We start from the raw sequence: 16,667 nt of genomic DNA on the forward strand, positions 1-16,667 counted from the left end.
CGCAACGAAGAGTAGTTCCCAGTCGCCGCAACTAGAGAAAGCCTGCGCACAACAACAAAGACCCAATGCAGCCCCAAATAAATATAAATAAAATAAATAAATTTATTTTAAAAAAATGAGAAAGTAGGTGTGCCAGAGGGAAACAAGGAATTGAGCATAATGTTCGCCTACACCCATACCCCAGCCTTTTTAAAAAATGGAATGGGGAGTCATATATGTTACTAGCCTTTGGGGAACAACTTAGAGAGGAACAAGTTAAAATACAAGAGATAACTTGGATTGGGAGAATTCATATTGTTAAAATGGCCATACTACCCAAAGCAATCTACAGATTGAATGTGATCCCTATCAAATTACCCATGACATTTTTCACAGAACTAAAACAAATAATCCTAAAATTTATATGAAACCATGAAAGACCCAGAATTGCCATAGCAATCCTGAAGAAGAAGAAAGAAGCTGGAGGCATACCCCTCCCAGACTTCAGACAAAGAAGTCATCAAAACAGCATGGTACTGGCACAAAAATAGACACTGGATCAATGGAACAGAAAGAGAGCCCAGAAAGAAACCCACATACCCACATTCAATTAATCTTTAACAAAGGAGGCAAGAATATACAGTGGAGCAAAGACAGTCTCTTCAGCAAGTGGCGTTGGGAAAGTTGGACAGCCGCATGCAAATCAATGAAGTAAGAGCACCCCTCATACCACACACAAAAATAAACCCAAATGGCTTATATTTAAAGATTTAAATATAAGACATGGTACCATAAAACTCCTAGAAGAGAACATAGGCAAAACATTCTCTGACATAAATCATACCAAAGTTTTCATAGGCAAATCTCCCAAAGCAACATAAATAAAAGCAAAAATAAACAAATGGTACCTAATCAAACTTACAAGCTTTTGCACAGCAAGGGAAACCATAAACAAAACGAAAAGACAACCTATGGACTGGGAGAAAATACTTGCAAATGATGCAACCGACAAGGGCTTTATTTCCCAAATATACAAACAGCTCATACAACTCAATAACAAAAAAACAAACAACTCAATCGAAAAATGGGCAGAAGACCTAAACAGACATTTCTCCAAAGAAGACATACAGATGAACAACAGGCACATTGGAAGATGCTCAACATCTCTAATTACTGGAGAAATGCAAATCAAAACTGCAGTGAGTACCACCTCACACTGGTCAGAATGGCCATCATTAAAAAGTCCACAAATACAAATGCTGGAGAGGGTGTGGAGAAAAGGGAATTCTTCTACACTGTTGGTGGGAATTATGTTGCAGCCACTATGGAAAACAGTATGGAGCTTCCTTAAAAAACTAAATATAGAGTTGCCATATCATCCAGCAATCCCACTCCTGGGCATATATCTGGAGAAAACTATAATTTGAAAAGATATATGGACCCCAATGTTTATAGCAGCACTATTTACAATAGCCAAAACATGGAAGCAAACAAAATGTTCATTGACAGATGGATGGATAAAAAAGATGTAGTGTACATATACACAATGGAAATACTACCCAACCATAAAAAAGAATGAAATAATGCCATTTGCAACAATATGGATGGAACTAGAGATTATCATACTGAGTGAAGTAAGTCAGAAAGAGAAAAACAAATACCGTATGATATCACTTATATGTGGAATCTAAAATATGACACAAATGAACTTACTTATGAAACAGAAACAGACTCACAGACATAGAAAACAAACTTACGGCTACCAAAGGGGAAAGGCAGGGGGAGGGATAAATTAGGAGTTTGGGATTAGCAGATACACACTACTATGTATAAAAATAACAAGGTCCTAGTGTATAGCACAGGGAACTATATTCAATATGCTATAATAAACCATAATGGAAAAGAATATGAAAAAGCATATGTATATATATGTATAACTGAATCACTTTGCTGTACACCAGAAACTAACATAGTTGTAAATCAACTATACTTCAATAAAAGAAAAATTTTTTTAAATACAAGAACCCTCTTAAGTGCTCATAGTGTCCCCCTCATACCCTAAAAGCAAAGACTCAAATGGGTCAAGATCACTCTTAGTGGAGTTGTCAGTAGAGAAGCTGCTGCATGGCTCTGGGTGTACCCTACTCTGCAAGTGGGAGACTCAAAACTCTTCGTGCAGAGCTCTTTGCAGCTGAACCAGGGTTGAGGTGACACACACGTGCCAGCTTAGAAAGAACTCCAGATAGTTTTAAGTGAGAAGAACAAGTCTCAGAATGGTACGTACAGTGTAGTGCCATTTTTTAGAAAACAGTGACAATGGGGACTTCCCTGGTGGTCCAGTGGGTAAGACTCCACGCTCCCAATGCAGGGGGCCTGGGTTTGATCCCGGTTGGGGAACTAGATCCCGCACACATGCCGCAACTAAGAGTCTGCATGCTGCAACTAAGGAATCCACTAAGACCCACACAGCCAAAATAAATAAATAAATATTTGAAAAGAAAACAATGACAATAAAAGCTATGTCTTACCTTAAAAAAAAATAATACAAGAGACCAGAGGGGGTCATGGGTAGGATCAATAAGGGACCACTCCTCGATTCTCCCGTTGACTCTTTACTGTCATCACTCCTGCTGAACATCACCACTAGTTTAGACTTTATGAAACACAAGTTTGCAAATGTCACATCCTCTACCTTTCTGTCCCTGTTCCAAAGTCTTCAAGGAATTCCTAATGTCCAAGGAATATTATTCAAATGCCTTTCCAACATTCAAGGGCCTCCATAATCTTTCTCCAACCTACTTTTACGATGTTCTCTCTTCCTATAGTCTGTAGACTCTTCCCCAGCTGAATTTCTCTCCTAGCTCCTTCAGGGATCTCCCTAACATAGTCTTCACTTACCTCTCACTCTGTCATACTTTAAGGTCAGCTTAGGTCTCACTCCCTCCAGGAAGTATTTCCTGGAACACTGCACTTTTCAATGACCACCTCTTCCTTTCTAGAACTAAAGTAGAGTTGCAGGCCAGGCCATGAAGTGATTTTTTTGTTTGTTTCATTTGAATCAGCTCAATCATAAATTTTCACATAAAAATCTGAGTTCCTGGCTTCCATTGAAAAATCAGGCATTCCCACCTGGCAAGTCTAGGCTGGAGTTGAATGTAACAGTGAGACCTTTAGCTAGGGCATGCATTCTCAAGTTTTATTCTTTTTTTTTTAATAATTTTAAAATTATTTATTTATTTACTTACTTACTTGGCTGCGTCAGGTCTTATTTGCGGCATGCAGGATCTTCATTGCTGCATGCGGGATCTTTTCATTACAGTGCACGGGCTCTTCATTGCGGTGCACGTGCTTCTCTAGTTGTGGCACACAGGCTCCAGAGTTCACGAGCTCAGTAGTTGTAGCACGTGGGCTTAGTTGCCCCGCGGCATGTCGGATCTTAGGTCCCTGACCAGGGGTCGAACCCACGTCCCTTGCATTGGAAGGTGGATTCTTAACCACTGGACCACCAGGGAAGTCCCTCGAGTTTTCTTCTTACACCTGGCTCATCATTCTCATATACACACGAGCCTGGCTCACGTAAGCATTTGAGTTTGTAACTGTCCAGCTAAACTGTAGCTGGACACTTGATGTACAGTGCATGGCAGTTACTTATCTTTACGTTTATCATGTCTTCTGGAAAAGTTCCACATGGGCAATTCCACATATTATGCCTATTTGGGATTCCTCACAATGCCTAGCACAGCAACCTAAACATAGAAGAATAGTTAGTATAAGATAAACGGGAATGAGAACCTAATCTGCTTTTTCTTAACTAACCCATCACCCAACAGAACTACAGTTACCCCACTCCAAAATTAAATACCAAGGAAAAAATTCTATATAAGGAAATAAGAAAAGCACTGGGAGTGAAGAGGGGAAGGCAGTCCTAGGAAGGTTGATTTCAGTGATACCAGCTCTGGTCTTGCAGCTAGAGCAAGAAGTTTTTAATTTATCCATTGCAGTTAACAGGTATTTGTGACTCCTGTGCAAGGCTCCTTGCTAGGAGACTCTGTTGGTTCCTATTTCCTTACTCATGTCAGACATTTGAGACCCAAAGGCAGGAAGAAAAAGAGGAAGGTTGATGGATAGTGGTGATGGACACTGGGTCAGAGAAGGGACTAGCTACTCATGTGGTAGTTCCCTTCCCATTCTGTTCTCTAATGTGGGAAGTACAAAAAGAGGGCTACTGCCAACTTGTGGAGCCCACAGAGTTGGCTAGAGCTTCAGAGGAGGGACAGGCCAGGATTTGAATCTAGATCATATGGCTCCACAGTCAACATACTATACCAAGAGAGGAGGATTTAACATGAAGCTAAAGAAGTTTAACCTTCAGGCCCCCTACTTGCACAAGCCCCCTTCAAGGCTCTGGGCAAGGCCTTAGCAATATGCTCATGTGGTTATCATAAAATTCCATAAGTAAGATATTTTCATAGCAATGACTAAGATCCTTGTTTCTTTTCACTCAGACTCTCTCTCCAATACCTTCCCCTTGTTGGACATTTTTGGGATCCTGCTAAGAGGAAGTTGAGTTGGGATACAAATATTTTGGGTTTTATTTATGTGGTGTACAGTCACTTAGAGTTAAGTTATTGCCAGACATTTAGGTGTAGAAATGGCTTTCAACAATACCCCTATTACCTGCTATGTAGACTCATCTGGCATTATGACCCAAAGTTGTAGGGCCAGAGGTCATATCTTGATATAAGTGGCATGTACATTGTGGAGGAGAGACAAGGTTTGAAATTTATGTAACCAGAAACTAATGTTTGGAAAAATCCTGAGCAGCCCCGTGGAGAGGTCCACATGGTAAGAAACTGAGGTCTATATGAGAGAGCTTGGAAATGGATCCTCTAGCCCCAGTCAAGCCTTCAGATGACTTGTAGAGATGGCCAACAACTTGATTACCATCTCATGAGAGAACCTGAGCGAGAACCACCCAGCTAAACTGCTCCTGAATTCCTGACCCACAGAAACTGTGAGGTGATAAATGTTCATTGTTTTAAGCCAGTAAATTTAGGGATAATTTATTATGTAGCAATAGATAACTAATATATCTAGCAAAAATGATTGTTCTCTCCTGGTCAAGAATATATTAAATAATTCAATATTCTATGAAGTCTTAGTGCTTACATATGTAAGAAACTTGATGGAAGTTTCCCTAAATTTGACAACAAATCTATAATTTTCACCAATTTTACCAATAAGCTGTGAAATAAGAGACTTTTCTAAACTATCACTGATAAAACTATTTTTATTAAAAATTCCAGAGGGAAGACTGATGTATTTTTTATTCTTTTTATAGAAATATTACAAGATTGTCATATGAAGAGGCAATCAAAAACTATGCAGCTAAATATATAGAAAAGTCTATTATAGAGGATTATAGTTTATTGGTTAAAAAAAGTATGACTTTTTTGAGTTTGTAATATATATAGTACAAGATTTTTTTATGTGTAATTTATTGTGATTTCCTTTCCTAGTCTAAATAAATATTGACTTTTGAATCAATTCTCAATAATTTTGCATTATTTTTCTAGAGGGCTCTACAAAACCTTTGCTCTCACATTGCACATGGTAAAATGTTTTGTCAATTACTTACTGAAGAGGTCTAAAGATTGTTTGAAATTCATTTAGAATCAAGGTGGGGTGTGAGTAGGGAAAATCTGGCATTGTGCCCTTGGCCTAGATAATTTATCCCCTTTTAACAAACAAGGGGCAAGCCCACATCCACCCCTGAGAATTCTGTTTGTATATATGGGGTGGGGTGGGGGGATCCCCATGTGGGTTCCCACCTGGACTTCAGAGGATTTCCTAACTAGTTCTCCCTCTTTTTAATAGCCAGAGGCTTTTAACTTCTGCATTCTTCAGTGTCCCTATTACTCCATTATTTCTCTTTTCCCCCTTGGGAGAGACTAATGGAGACGGAAACAGGATTATTTCCATCAAAAAGGAACTTGTGAAATTTACTGCAAAACAGCCTTACCATGGTATGAGAGCTGTTAAAAAGAATATGGTAGGCCTCTAAGCACTGATGACCATTAAAAGATACTCAAGATAAATGGTAAAGTGGAAGAAAAAAAGCAAGTTGCAAAGCAATATGCATAGTTTTAGCCTGTTCTTATCCTGAAATTACTGTATTTCATTCATTCTGAGATGAACATCCTATCAAATTTTAATATCTCTGATCAATGGCCTGTCAGTTTAAGCGGCAGTTTTTTCTCTTAGAGGCCTGTAAAATAAGATGCACGCTATAATCAATGATACCTTAGATTTGATGAAATATAACTCTTGTTAAAGAACAAATCTTGAGCCGAGTACATTTAAAGATGAAATTGGCTTTATTCAACGTTTCATGAACCAGGCAGCATCCCATCTAACAAATAGAAGGAGGGAGTTGTATAAAATGGAAGGTTTTTACAGGCAGAAAGCAGGTGGGACAAGGAAGTTAAAAGTGGATTCTTTTGGGGAAATTTACCCTTTCTTAGAGAAAGGTAGGGGGGAATCTTATCAGGCAGATTGCCTCACTAGTGCTGACCAGGAAATTAAAATTTCACTCCTGGGAGAGGCCGAAACTACAGTCTGGTTACGTATTAGGTCTTGGATGCGGCTTGAAAGTCCTAGTCTGGAAAACATTTCAGCTGTTTGGAAAGCCTTCTGTTAAACTGAAAAACCCTAGATGTTGTGGCATAGACAGAAACTGGTTACCAAGAACCTACTTGTAGGGCTGGTTGACATGGCAACAGAGTATTGTTATGTTATACAGGGATTGGTGCTACGATTCTAATGCTGTGGCTTCTCACTTTAAAAGGAGATAGCAGCTCAAGTGTGAAGAGACTCACCCGTCTGGATTGGCTGGGACGCTCTCACTAGGCTGGCAGGTGGGGAAACAAGCCCAAGAGGAAATAAAAGAGGCCTGGAATCCCATCAGCTTTACCATCAAGTGTATCCTTTCTTAGTAGCAGAAATGGATCCTTTATCCAAGTTCTGTTGAGCCTATAACCCAGGGGGTATCTTGGGCTCCTGCTGTATCAGTGCAATATATTTAAGTATATTTGCATACAAAAAAGTTAGCAAGAATACATGTTAAATTAATGAGAGATTATTTCTCAGGAATGAGGTTAACGCAGATTTAAACTTTCTACGTTTACATTTCTCTATTATTACCTTTAAAAAAAACTCATGCATTACTTTATAATCGGGGGAAAAAAGGAAAGACATTCAAGTGGGAAAATACAGGCTAATATCAATAATGAAGTGGGTAGGCAAGTGATCTTTTTCCTTTTCACGTCTCAATCCTTGTCAACTTCTTAATGAGCATGAATTGTTTTTCCAAAACGAAAATTTGTTTTAAGAAATAAAAGAAACTTCCCTCAAACCCATTTCACTTCTTCAAATAAAAATAAATGCACAAATCCTTCAACATTGCAAGAAAAAAGTAGTTTATTTCTAAATCAAATTAACACAGGATTTGGACGATTTATTCATTAAGCAAACACTCTGGTGAGAATAAACTGAGCGCCCACTGTCTGGTAGAGACAATTCTCGCGATTTCCTCGCTTATTACGTGAATTTGATTAAAAAAAATTTTTTAAATCAAAGACGGTTTCAAAACACCCGTAACTTTCTAAAACGCGTGCTTTAGAAAGGAAGGGACGCCACCAGTTTATCGCCTCTCCTCTCACGTGACCCTCTCTTACCCGGGGAAGCCATCTTAAGCCGCGCCTCATAGAGGAAACTACATCTCCCAGAACCTTTGCGCTTTGCGTCGTGCTGGCACTTTTAGTGGCCGGGTCTTAGAGCTGAGCCTGTAGCTGGGCGCCATCTTTGACTCTGGCAGTGTTGGGTTTCTGCTGGTGTTGCTGCTGAGAGGACGGCGGGCGGCAGCGGCTAAGAAAGAAGAAAGACGTGGCAGCAAACGGGAGTCGGGGATAGTGTCGACGGTTCGGTAAAGTTTCTGTTCTCTGGTAACTAGACCCGTTTTTTGCTTCCCGGGTGGCTTGGGGTCGGGGAGGTGGGGGAGAGGGCGAGGGGAGTGGCCACGGCCTCCCCTCGCCCCTGGGTCGCGGCCTAGCCCGGGAAGTCAGAGCGGGTCCTTCGGCCCCGCGGTAACGACCCCCTCCCCCACCTCCCGGCCGCTGCCGTCGCCGGGGCGGGCTGGGAGCCCCAGGCTTCCGCTCCCATCCACCCCACCCCCACCCCACTTCACCCCACCCCACCCCCACGGCGCCTGCTCCTTTTCCCAACGAACCTTCTTCCCCTCCCCCACATCCGGTGTTGGTGAAACCGTAGGAGCCCGGAGCAGCCCCAGGAAGCCGACTTGTTTCCCTACTCCCAGAGGAGAACTGACACTAGATTGCTTTCTTTGGGGGCAACAGTTTCCGTAGTTGAGCGGACCCCCGCTGCCTAAGTCAAATTGAGTGCCAGGAGCTGATTTTACCTACTCTCATTCCTCTCCAGGGTCCCACTACTTGGGAGATTTTCTCAAACTCCACACACAGAAAGCCACCGACCTTATTCCGGTATCCTACACCCCTTCCCTACCTTAATTACACTTCCCACTCCCGGCCCTCAGCATCGGAGTCAAGAGCAACAGGGACACTTCCGTTCTCCTTGTAGGACTGATGAAACCGTAATGAAGAACACCCCCTAAACTCCCATAATCGGTGCGGATTCCTATGGGGAAGGCCCATATTGTTGACATCTTCCAGGCCTTGGTTCTGGACCTTGAGAAGGAGGCTGAACTAGTGATAGCGATGCTTTTTAGGGTAAATGTATGTAGGTATTGGGGGAAGGGGAGGGATCAACCGAGAAGGCATGGAAGTGGTTTAAAGCTAATATTTCAGTTTTTGCTGCTCATATAGAGTCCAACCTAGGAGTTACTCATTTACAGGCTGTAATGCTTCTCCAGACTAAAAATGTTTGAAAACCAAGCATGGATTAACTCTCCATACGAACAGTAAATTGAAAATTCAGCTTCTGAGTAAAATTTAAAAATTTTACTCCCAAAGCATTTTTTTTAGGTACCCACATTTTAAAAAAATTGTGTTACTTTTAATTAGAGTTGAAAGGCCTCAACTAGAATTTGCTGTTAATGACCAGTATGTGGAGTCTGATTTAGCTTTCCAGAATTGACATTTTGGGTTTTATTGCCAAATCACAGTCCTAAACGATGAATGTTGAATGATGCACTATGTTTTTGTTTAAATGAAATTTACTGAGAATAATTAACTTCAGAATTAAGGGAAATTGATGTTGCTATCATGAGGCAGCATACAAAATACATATTTTAAAAACTGAAGACATTTCAAGCAGGTATAGTTCTTGAAGCAGAAAGAACATGAACCTGGGATTTGGAAGACCTGGTTTCTAGCTGCTACTGATCAACTCTATTACTCTGGGAAAGTAGGCCTCAGTTCTTTTTCCTGTAACATGAGTAAATTGGACTGTTTGAATTCAGAACTCAGAAAGTTGGAAGGGATCTTAAAGCCCTCTGTGAAAGCGTTTGGGAATGTTCTCCATTGCTGTCATTTTTCCTCCAAAAATAACCTGGTTTGGAAGTCATTGGTCCAACGGGAATTTGACTCCCCATAGAAATTGGAGAAAAGGTAATGCAAGTAGAGAGGAACAGCTGTATATCTGTTTGAGGAGTAAACCCACCAATAGATTCTGGTACGAATTTCAGAGACATAAAAAGAATGAGTGTATGTACCTTAAGTGTACCAGTTTCCTCACTCTCTCCTGGCAGAAGATGTAGCACTTTTAGTGGTGCTGGGATTCTGGGATGTGTTCCTATTACGTCTAATACAGATGAAGATGTGGTAGAGGGAAAGATGGTGGCAGAAGGACTGGATAAAGAGGCAAAATTGCCCGCGAAAAAGAAAAGAAAGAAGGGTTTGCGAATTAAAGGGAAAAGGCGACGAAAGAAACTGATCCTTGCGAAAAAGTTTAGTAAGGATTTGGTATCTGGGAGGCCAGTTGCAGATGCCCCTGCTTTGTTGGCTTCCAATGCCCCTGAGCAGGATGAAGAAAGTCTTTTTGAGAGCAATATAGAAAAACAGATCTATTTACCTAGTACTAGAGCCAAGACCTCCATCGTGTGGCACTTCTTTCATGTTGACCCCCAGTACACCTGGCGGGCTATTTGTAACCTCTGTGAAAAAAGTGTTAGCAGGGGTAAACCAGGTAGCCATCTCGGGACATCTACTCTTCAGCGACATCTGCAGGCAAGGCATTCACCTCACTGGACCAGGGCAAACAAATTTGGAGTTACTAGTGGTGAGGAGGATTTTACTTTGGATGTACCTTTATCTCCCTCTTCCGCGGGAAGCAGTGGAAGCTTTGAATATATCCCTACTGATCCATTGGATAATAATGGAATGGGAAAGAAACGTGATAAATCAGTATCTGATGCCCTGAAGGCAGAAAGAGGGAGATTTCTCATCAAAAGTAACATTGTCAAGCATGCCTTAATTCCTGGAACAAGAGCCAAGACATCTGCAGTTTGGAATTTTTTCTATACTGATCCTCAGCACATCTCAAGAGCTGTCTGTAATATATGTAAAAGAAGTGTGAGCCGGGGTAGGCCGGGTTCTCACTTAGGAACTTCGACACTTCAACGACACCTGCAGGCCACACATCCCATCCATTGGGCAGTTGCCAACAAAGACAGTGGTGCAGTTGGAAATGGATTAGATGAAGCTGAGACTGAGAGAAATGATCTCTTGAGTGATACTTTGCCTGGAGAGAAGTCTGCAGGCAGCCAGGATGTAACAGCTGAGGACCTTAGTGACTCTGATTCAGATGAACCTCCTGTATTAGAGGTTGAAAATAGAAGATCTGAGAGTCCTATTCCTGTTGCAGAGCAAGACACTCTAATGCATGCACAGGAACAAGAAACAACATATTGTGAAAATTCAACCTCAAGTCAAATAAGTCAAGCAATTATTCAAATGATTGTGGAAGATATGCATCCTTACAACTATTTCTCAACTCCAGCCTTTCAGAGGTTCATGCAGATTGTGGCCCCTGACTATAGGTTACCATCTGAAACTTACTTTTTCACTAAGGCTGTGCCTCAATTATATGATTGGGTCAGAGAAAAAATTTTCTTAACTTTGGAGAATGTTCAAAGCCAAAAGATCCACCTGACTGTGGACATATGGACCCATGACCCATCCACTGACTATTTCATTGTGACTGTACACTGGGTCTCTTTGCAAACTACACCTTCTTCCAGTAATGGCAGGATCCCCAATTTTAGAAAGTGGGCAGTTCTCTGTGTAACAGGTTTGGCCAAAGACTGTTTGATAACCAACATTTTACAAGAATTAAGTGACCAGATTGGTCTGTGGCTTTCTCCTAATTTCCTCATCCCTAGCTTCATCGTTTCTGACAATTCTTCTAATGTAGTACATGCAATCAAAGATGGTGGTTTTACCCATGTGCCATGCTTTCTGCATTGTTTAAATACAGTCATTCAAGACTTTTTCTGTGAGCACAAAAGCATTGAGAACATGTTAGTGGCTGCTAGGAAAACCTGTCATCATTTTAGTCATTCAGTCAAGGCCCGTCAGATACTACAAGAATTCCAAAATGATCACCAACTTCCATGGAAAAATTTGAAGCAGGATGAAGCTGGCCATTGGATTTCTACCTTTTATATGTTAAAATGGCTCTTGGAGCATTGTTACTCAGTTCACCATAGTCTTGGTAGAGCCAGTGGAGTTGTGCTCACCTCCCTTCAGTGGACTCTAATGACGTATGTTTGTGATATTCTTAAACCATTTGAGGAGGCCACCCAGAAAGTGAGTGTGAAGACCACAGGATTGAATCAGGTGCTACCCCTAATCCATCATCTACTCCTTTCCCTGCAGAAACTCAGAGAAGATTTTCAAGTTAGAGGTATTACTCAGGCCCTCAATCTGGTAGACAGTTTATCTCTGAAACTTGAAACTGATACCCTATTAAGTGCCATGCTCAAATCCAAGCCGTGTATCTTGGCTGCTTTGTTAGACCCTTGCTTTAAAAACAGTTTGGAAGACTTTTTCCCTCAAGGTGCACATTTGGAAACTTACAAGCAGATCCTTGCAGAAGAAGTTTGTAACTATATGGAATCTTCATCAGAGGTCTGCCATATTGCAAATTCAGAAGCTTCTGGTTCCTCAGCCATAGTAGGAGCTGATTCATTTACCTCATCTATAAGAGAAGGCACCTCCAGTTCAGGGTCTGTTGATAGTTCAGCTGCAGATAATGTTGCCATTGGAGGCAAAAGCTTCATGTTTCCTTCTGCTATGGCAGTAGTGGATGAATACTTCAAAGAGAAGTATTCAGAGACCTCAGGAGGTGATGACCCTTTGATTTACTGGCAGAAGAAGGTGAGCGTATGGCCAGCTTTAACCCAAGTTGCCATTCAGTATCTGAGCTGCCCCATGTGTAGTTGGCAGTCTGAATGTATCTTTACTGCAAATAGCCACTTTCATCCAAAGCAGATCATGAGCCTGGACTTTGACAATATAGAACAGCTGATGTTTCTGAAAATGAACTTGAAAAATGTTAACTATGATTATTCTTCATTGGTTCTGAGCTGGGATCCTGAGAATGAAGTTATTCAAAGCAATGAAAAAGAAATATTATCTTAATTTCTTTTTCCTTTCTCCATTTAAAATGGGCAACTTATTGCTATGTTACTGTGTCCTAATTGCTATAATTGTTGTATACAGTTATACTAATTATTCTTTATGCACAATCTGGGGAAACCTGAAAACACAGAAAGGGCTGAAAATTCCTCAGGGGTAATATAATGTTGACAAAGTGAAGATTAAAGATTTCATAGTAGTAACTCAGTGTAGCTGTCACTTGAAATTTTGTTTATACCAATTGAGAGAAAAAAAGACTTTTTTAATTAAAAAAATATAGTGCAGCATTGAAAAGCCTTAGGCTATTTCTGGCTGGTAGATTGAACTAGTAATTGGTTTTAAGTAAAAATTTCTCTCAACCTGGGAGGTTTGATTGCTCTGAAACCAATGAAATAGAGAAAAAGCATACTAAACTGGTATCTCTCCCCATCACCACCATTTTTCTATTTCTTTAAAAACCCTGATTCATACTTACAGCTTGGCAAAAACAAAGTTCACAAAATTGTTTTATATTTAGGAATTCCTAATTGCCTCCTCATACTGGTCAGCGTTATAATTTCAACTTACTGAGTGTGATAGAGTTGCCCTTTATATTTAAGATTGGGTCTATATAGAGAGGAAACATTAGAAAACAATTAGGAAGAAATTACTTTTAGTCTTTGAATTGCCCTTTTTAACTTTTATTGTAAAAACAAAGATTAGCTACTTTTATATTATTTATGGGTAAATGACAGAAAGTTTACAGAATTGAAAAAGATTGAATGGAAATTGGAATGAAAGCCCCATGAGTATACTGTGACAAACCAGTATCCCTTTCCCACAGAATGTTTCTCTGAATTTAAGTGATCTTAAATGTCATTTAAAAATTATACTGAATGATCCATAATACTGTATTCTTAACTATGAGATTATTTTGGCCTTAATTCTTATTTAAAAATAAGCAGTCAATATTTTCATGTGTTAGGAATCATTGCCTCACTGGTAAAATGAGAGAATTGATCTCAATTGATCTTGTCCCTTTCCACTCTGGAAGTATGTTTTTGTGATTGAGTGGGAGGCCATAAATGATGACTTTTAGTAAAAGTCTATTAAAAATTTCAGACTGAATAACTAATGTAAGATCCCAATTTTTCCTTTTTTTCATTTTAGATTTGGGGATATTCCCTGCCCAAAAATTTCCTGGAAAATTGACTAGTATTAAGTGTGAGTAAAAGGTGTCCACTTTTTTTTAAGTTTTGATTTTAGTTTTGTCTTGGGTAGTATTTGGCAAGATTTAGCCTAGAAATTATGTAGTATTTATTACGTGAGAATCAAAATTGCTTTGTTACTGGGCTGGTTCAAAATTTAGAACTCATTTCTATGTATCAAAATTGTTTTTTGTTTTTGTTTTTCGTTTTTTTGAAATTCTTAAATGGTAAATGTACCATTGTGAAATGAAATTTCAACTCTAAAAGTTTACCCTTTTACTAACTGGAGTAAATGGATAATTATAAAGTCTTTAGTTGAAGCCATCACTAGTAAAGAATTTGGAACTAGGCTGCATAAGCAAGCCTTTGCAGGGCCACCATTGAATGTCATGCCGGTGACACTGGTGTTGCTATAACAGAAGGAAAACATCTTCCCTTATTAGATAGAAGCTTTCTGTAATTTTGACAGTGCCAGTTCAGGATGACTATAATGCTGCTCTGCCTTCTACAGCTTGCTGCACCGCTCTGTAGTTACTCTATAACTATACATTTCTATCTTTTTTGGTTAAACACTCCCTGAAGGTGATAAAAGATGATGTGATGATATATATACATCCACATTGTACACATCGATATATGTGTAAGGATTTCCCTTCATCTTTATTTTGTGGGCTGGGCAAAATTTAGTGTAACATATTAATATACTTCATGATACTTTGGTAGAAGAGGAAGTTCACTATTTTTATAATGAACCCAAATTTAAAAGCTTTTGTAGTGTATTTTAAAAGGGAAAACTTACCCAAATGTTTTATTTCTACACATTTGTGTATGTGTGTGTGTGTGTGTGTGTATAAGCCAGTTAGTATATATGTATATGTATATTATACATAAAACACTTTATATTTTTACATACAAGTATGTTTTTATTATACAGATAATAAAGATGGGGGAAGGTTTCTGTTTTTTTCTTAATAGGTGAAGAAATCTTGAAGACCAGAAATTGGATCTTATTGAATTTTGGTGTTCTTTTTCTTTTTTCTTTTTAAATTAATTGTTCGGCTATGGAAGATGGATCTTTTTTTTTTTTTAATAATTCTTTGAATCTCAAGTTCATCTTTATATGAACTCTTTTTTGTTGTTTTTTTGTTGAGGAGATAACTAACCCTAGCTGTCTCCAGTTTGACAAAGGTTGTTTGAATGGACTTAAATCTCTCAGTAGTTGGGAGATGTTTTAAAAACACGCCCTGTGTTTGAATTGTGGCTGAGAGGTTTCCTTGGCAATGTGAGGAGGAAAATTCTTTCTGCCTCATTATTATTAATTCATGGATTGAGTGTTGGTTCGACCTACAGGCGTAATAGATTGGAACTCAGTGAAGACACAGACATTGCTGCTGAGAGCAACCAGCTAATAATGTAAGTGTGGAAATGTGTTCTTTTTTTCCCTGATTAAAGGAGTGAACATTTTTGTAATTTAAGGCATAATTTTCCTGAATCAGTAAGAAAATCAAAAAAATATTGTCAACACATTTTTTTCTTGTAATTGTTCATGAATTTTTAGTTTTTTTGAGGGAAATATCCCTACCCCCTCTTTTTTTGATAATATATGCACATTATAAAAAAGGTAAAAACAATATAAACAAGGTGGACTCTTCCTGTAATTCCACCTCCTCAGAGAAAAGCACTGTTAATAGTTTATCGTGGCATAGTTCAGTGTCCATACACATAGCTCTGCCTCACCTTTTTCTAATGACTACATAGTGTTCCTTTATATGGATGGATGTGCCATAATATATGTATCCCTGATTGGTAGACATTTGGGTTTTTGCCATTAAAAACAAAAAAGCCCTGCATCCAAAAACAGGTCTGTACACACATATATGTGAACTATTTCTTTGAACCACTTCTTAGATGCGAATTTGTAGAATTGTTAAAATTCCTAAAGAGATTATACCAATCTACTGAATTAATGAAGTCTTTTTGATTTTTAAAAGTTCTTAACACATCCCTTTTAGTGAAGATATTAATCTTTGGCCATGTTGCTGGTAAACTTTTTGCTATATGAATGTTTTTCATTTTATGTAGTGAAATCCATCAGTTTTATTAAGGTTTGTAACTTTGGTGTCATGTTAAGGACAGGTGTTTTTCATCCTGAGCTTATAAAAAAAATAGCATGCATTTTTTTTTTCCAGTACTTGGGTGGTTATATATTTTATATTAAAAATGTAATCTGGGCTTCCCTGGTGGCGCAGTGTTTGAGAGTCCGCCTGCCGATGCAGGGGACATGGGTTCGTGCCCCGGTCCTCGAAGATCCCACATGCCGCGGAGCGGCTACGCCCATGAGCCATGGCCGCTGAGCCTGCGCGTCCAGAGCCTGTGCTCCGCAACGGGAGAGGGCACAACAGTGAGGGGCCCGCGAACCGCCCCCAAAAAAAAGTAGTCTAAGGATTGTAATTATATGACATTGCCTCTCTTCCTCCCATTAAGCATTGTCAAATATTGCTTGTTTTTTTGTTCAGCATAGTTACAAATTTAGAATCTTATATAGTGCTTTTAGTGAGCTAAAGCCTCTTTGCCATGCTTGCTTTTATTCCCTTGGAACCTTTTTGTATGAAGTAGTAATTGTTTTTTTCAAATGGGTAGCTAATTTTTTGGTTAATTTCAAATGCCACCTTTTCCAGAAATTGCTTGGATTCTGTTAATCTTGTACTCATTTATTTGCCAATATTACATTTAAATGTTATCTTTCACATCTATGATAATATCAGGAAGCGCAAGGCCTCTCATTCTTTTTAAGATTTTCTTTATTTTTCTCAGTTACTCTAGGTTG

General features: G+C 39.3%; 1 protein-coding gene across 14 annotated transcripts in view; it reads left to right on the plus strand.

Annotated features, from left to right (window-relative positions):
* Positions 1 to 7,846: 7,846 nt before the first annotated feature.
* The window catches only part of ZC3H11A (zinc finger CCCH-type containing 11A), a 41,552-nt gene continuing 32,731 nt past the window's right edge, over positions 7,847 to 16,667 (plus strand). For 4 of the 14 annotated variants that reach the window (XM_082862638.1, XM_082862644.1, XM_082862639.1 and 1 more), the window contains exon 1: positions 14,419 to 15,253. The gene's annotated coding sequence lies outside the window, so the exon portion shown is untranslated. Of the gene's footprint in view, positions 15,254 to 16,667 lie in introns of all 14 variants that reach the window. The other 10 variants (XR_014327008.1, XR_014327010.1, XM_082862640.1 and 7 more) reach the window with 10 other exon arrangements.

This window comes from Leucopleurus acutus (genome assembly GCF_964270905.1).
Source record: "Leucopleurus acutus genome assembly, chromosome: 2".
Classification (NCBI taxonomy): Eukaryota; Metazoa; Chordata; class Mammalia; order Artiodactyla; family Delphinidae; genus Leucopleurus; species Leucopleurus acutus.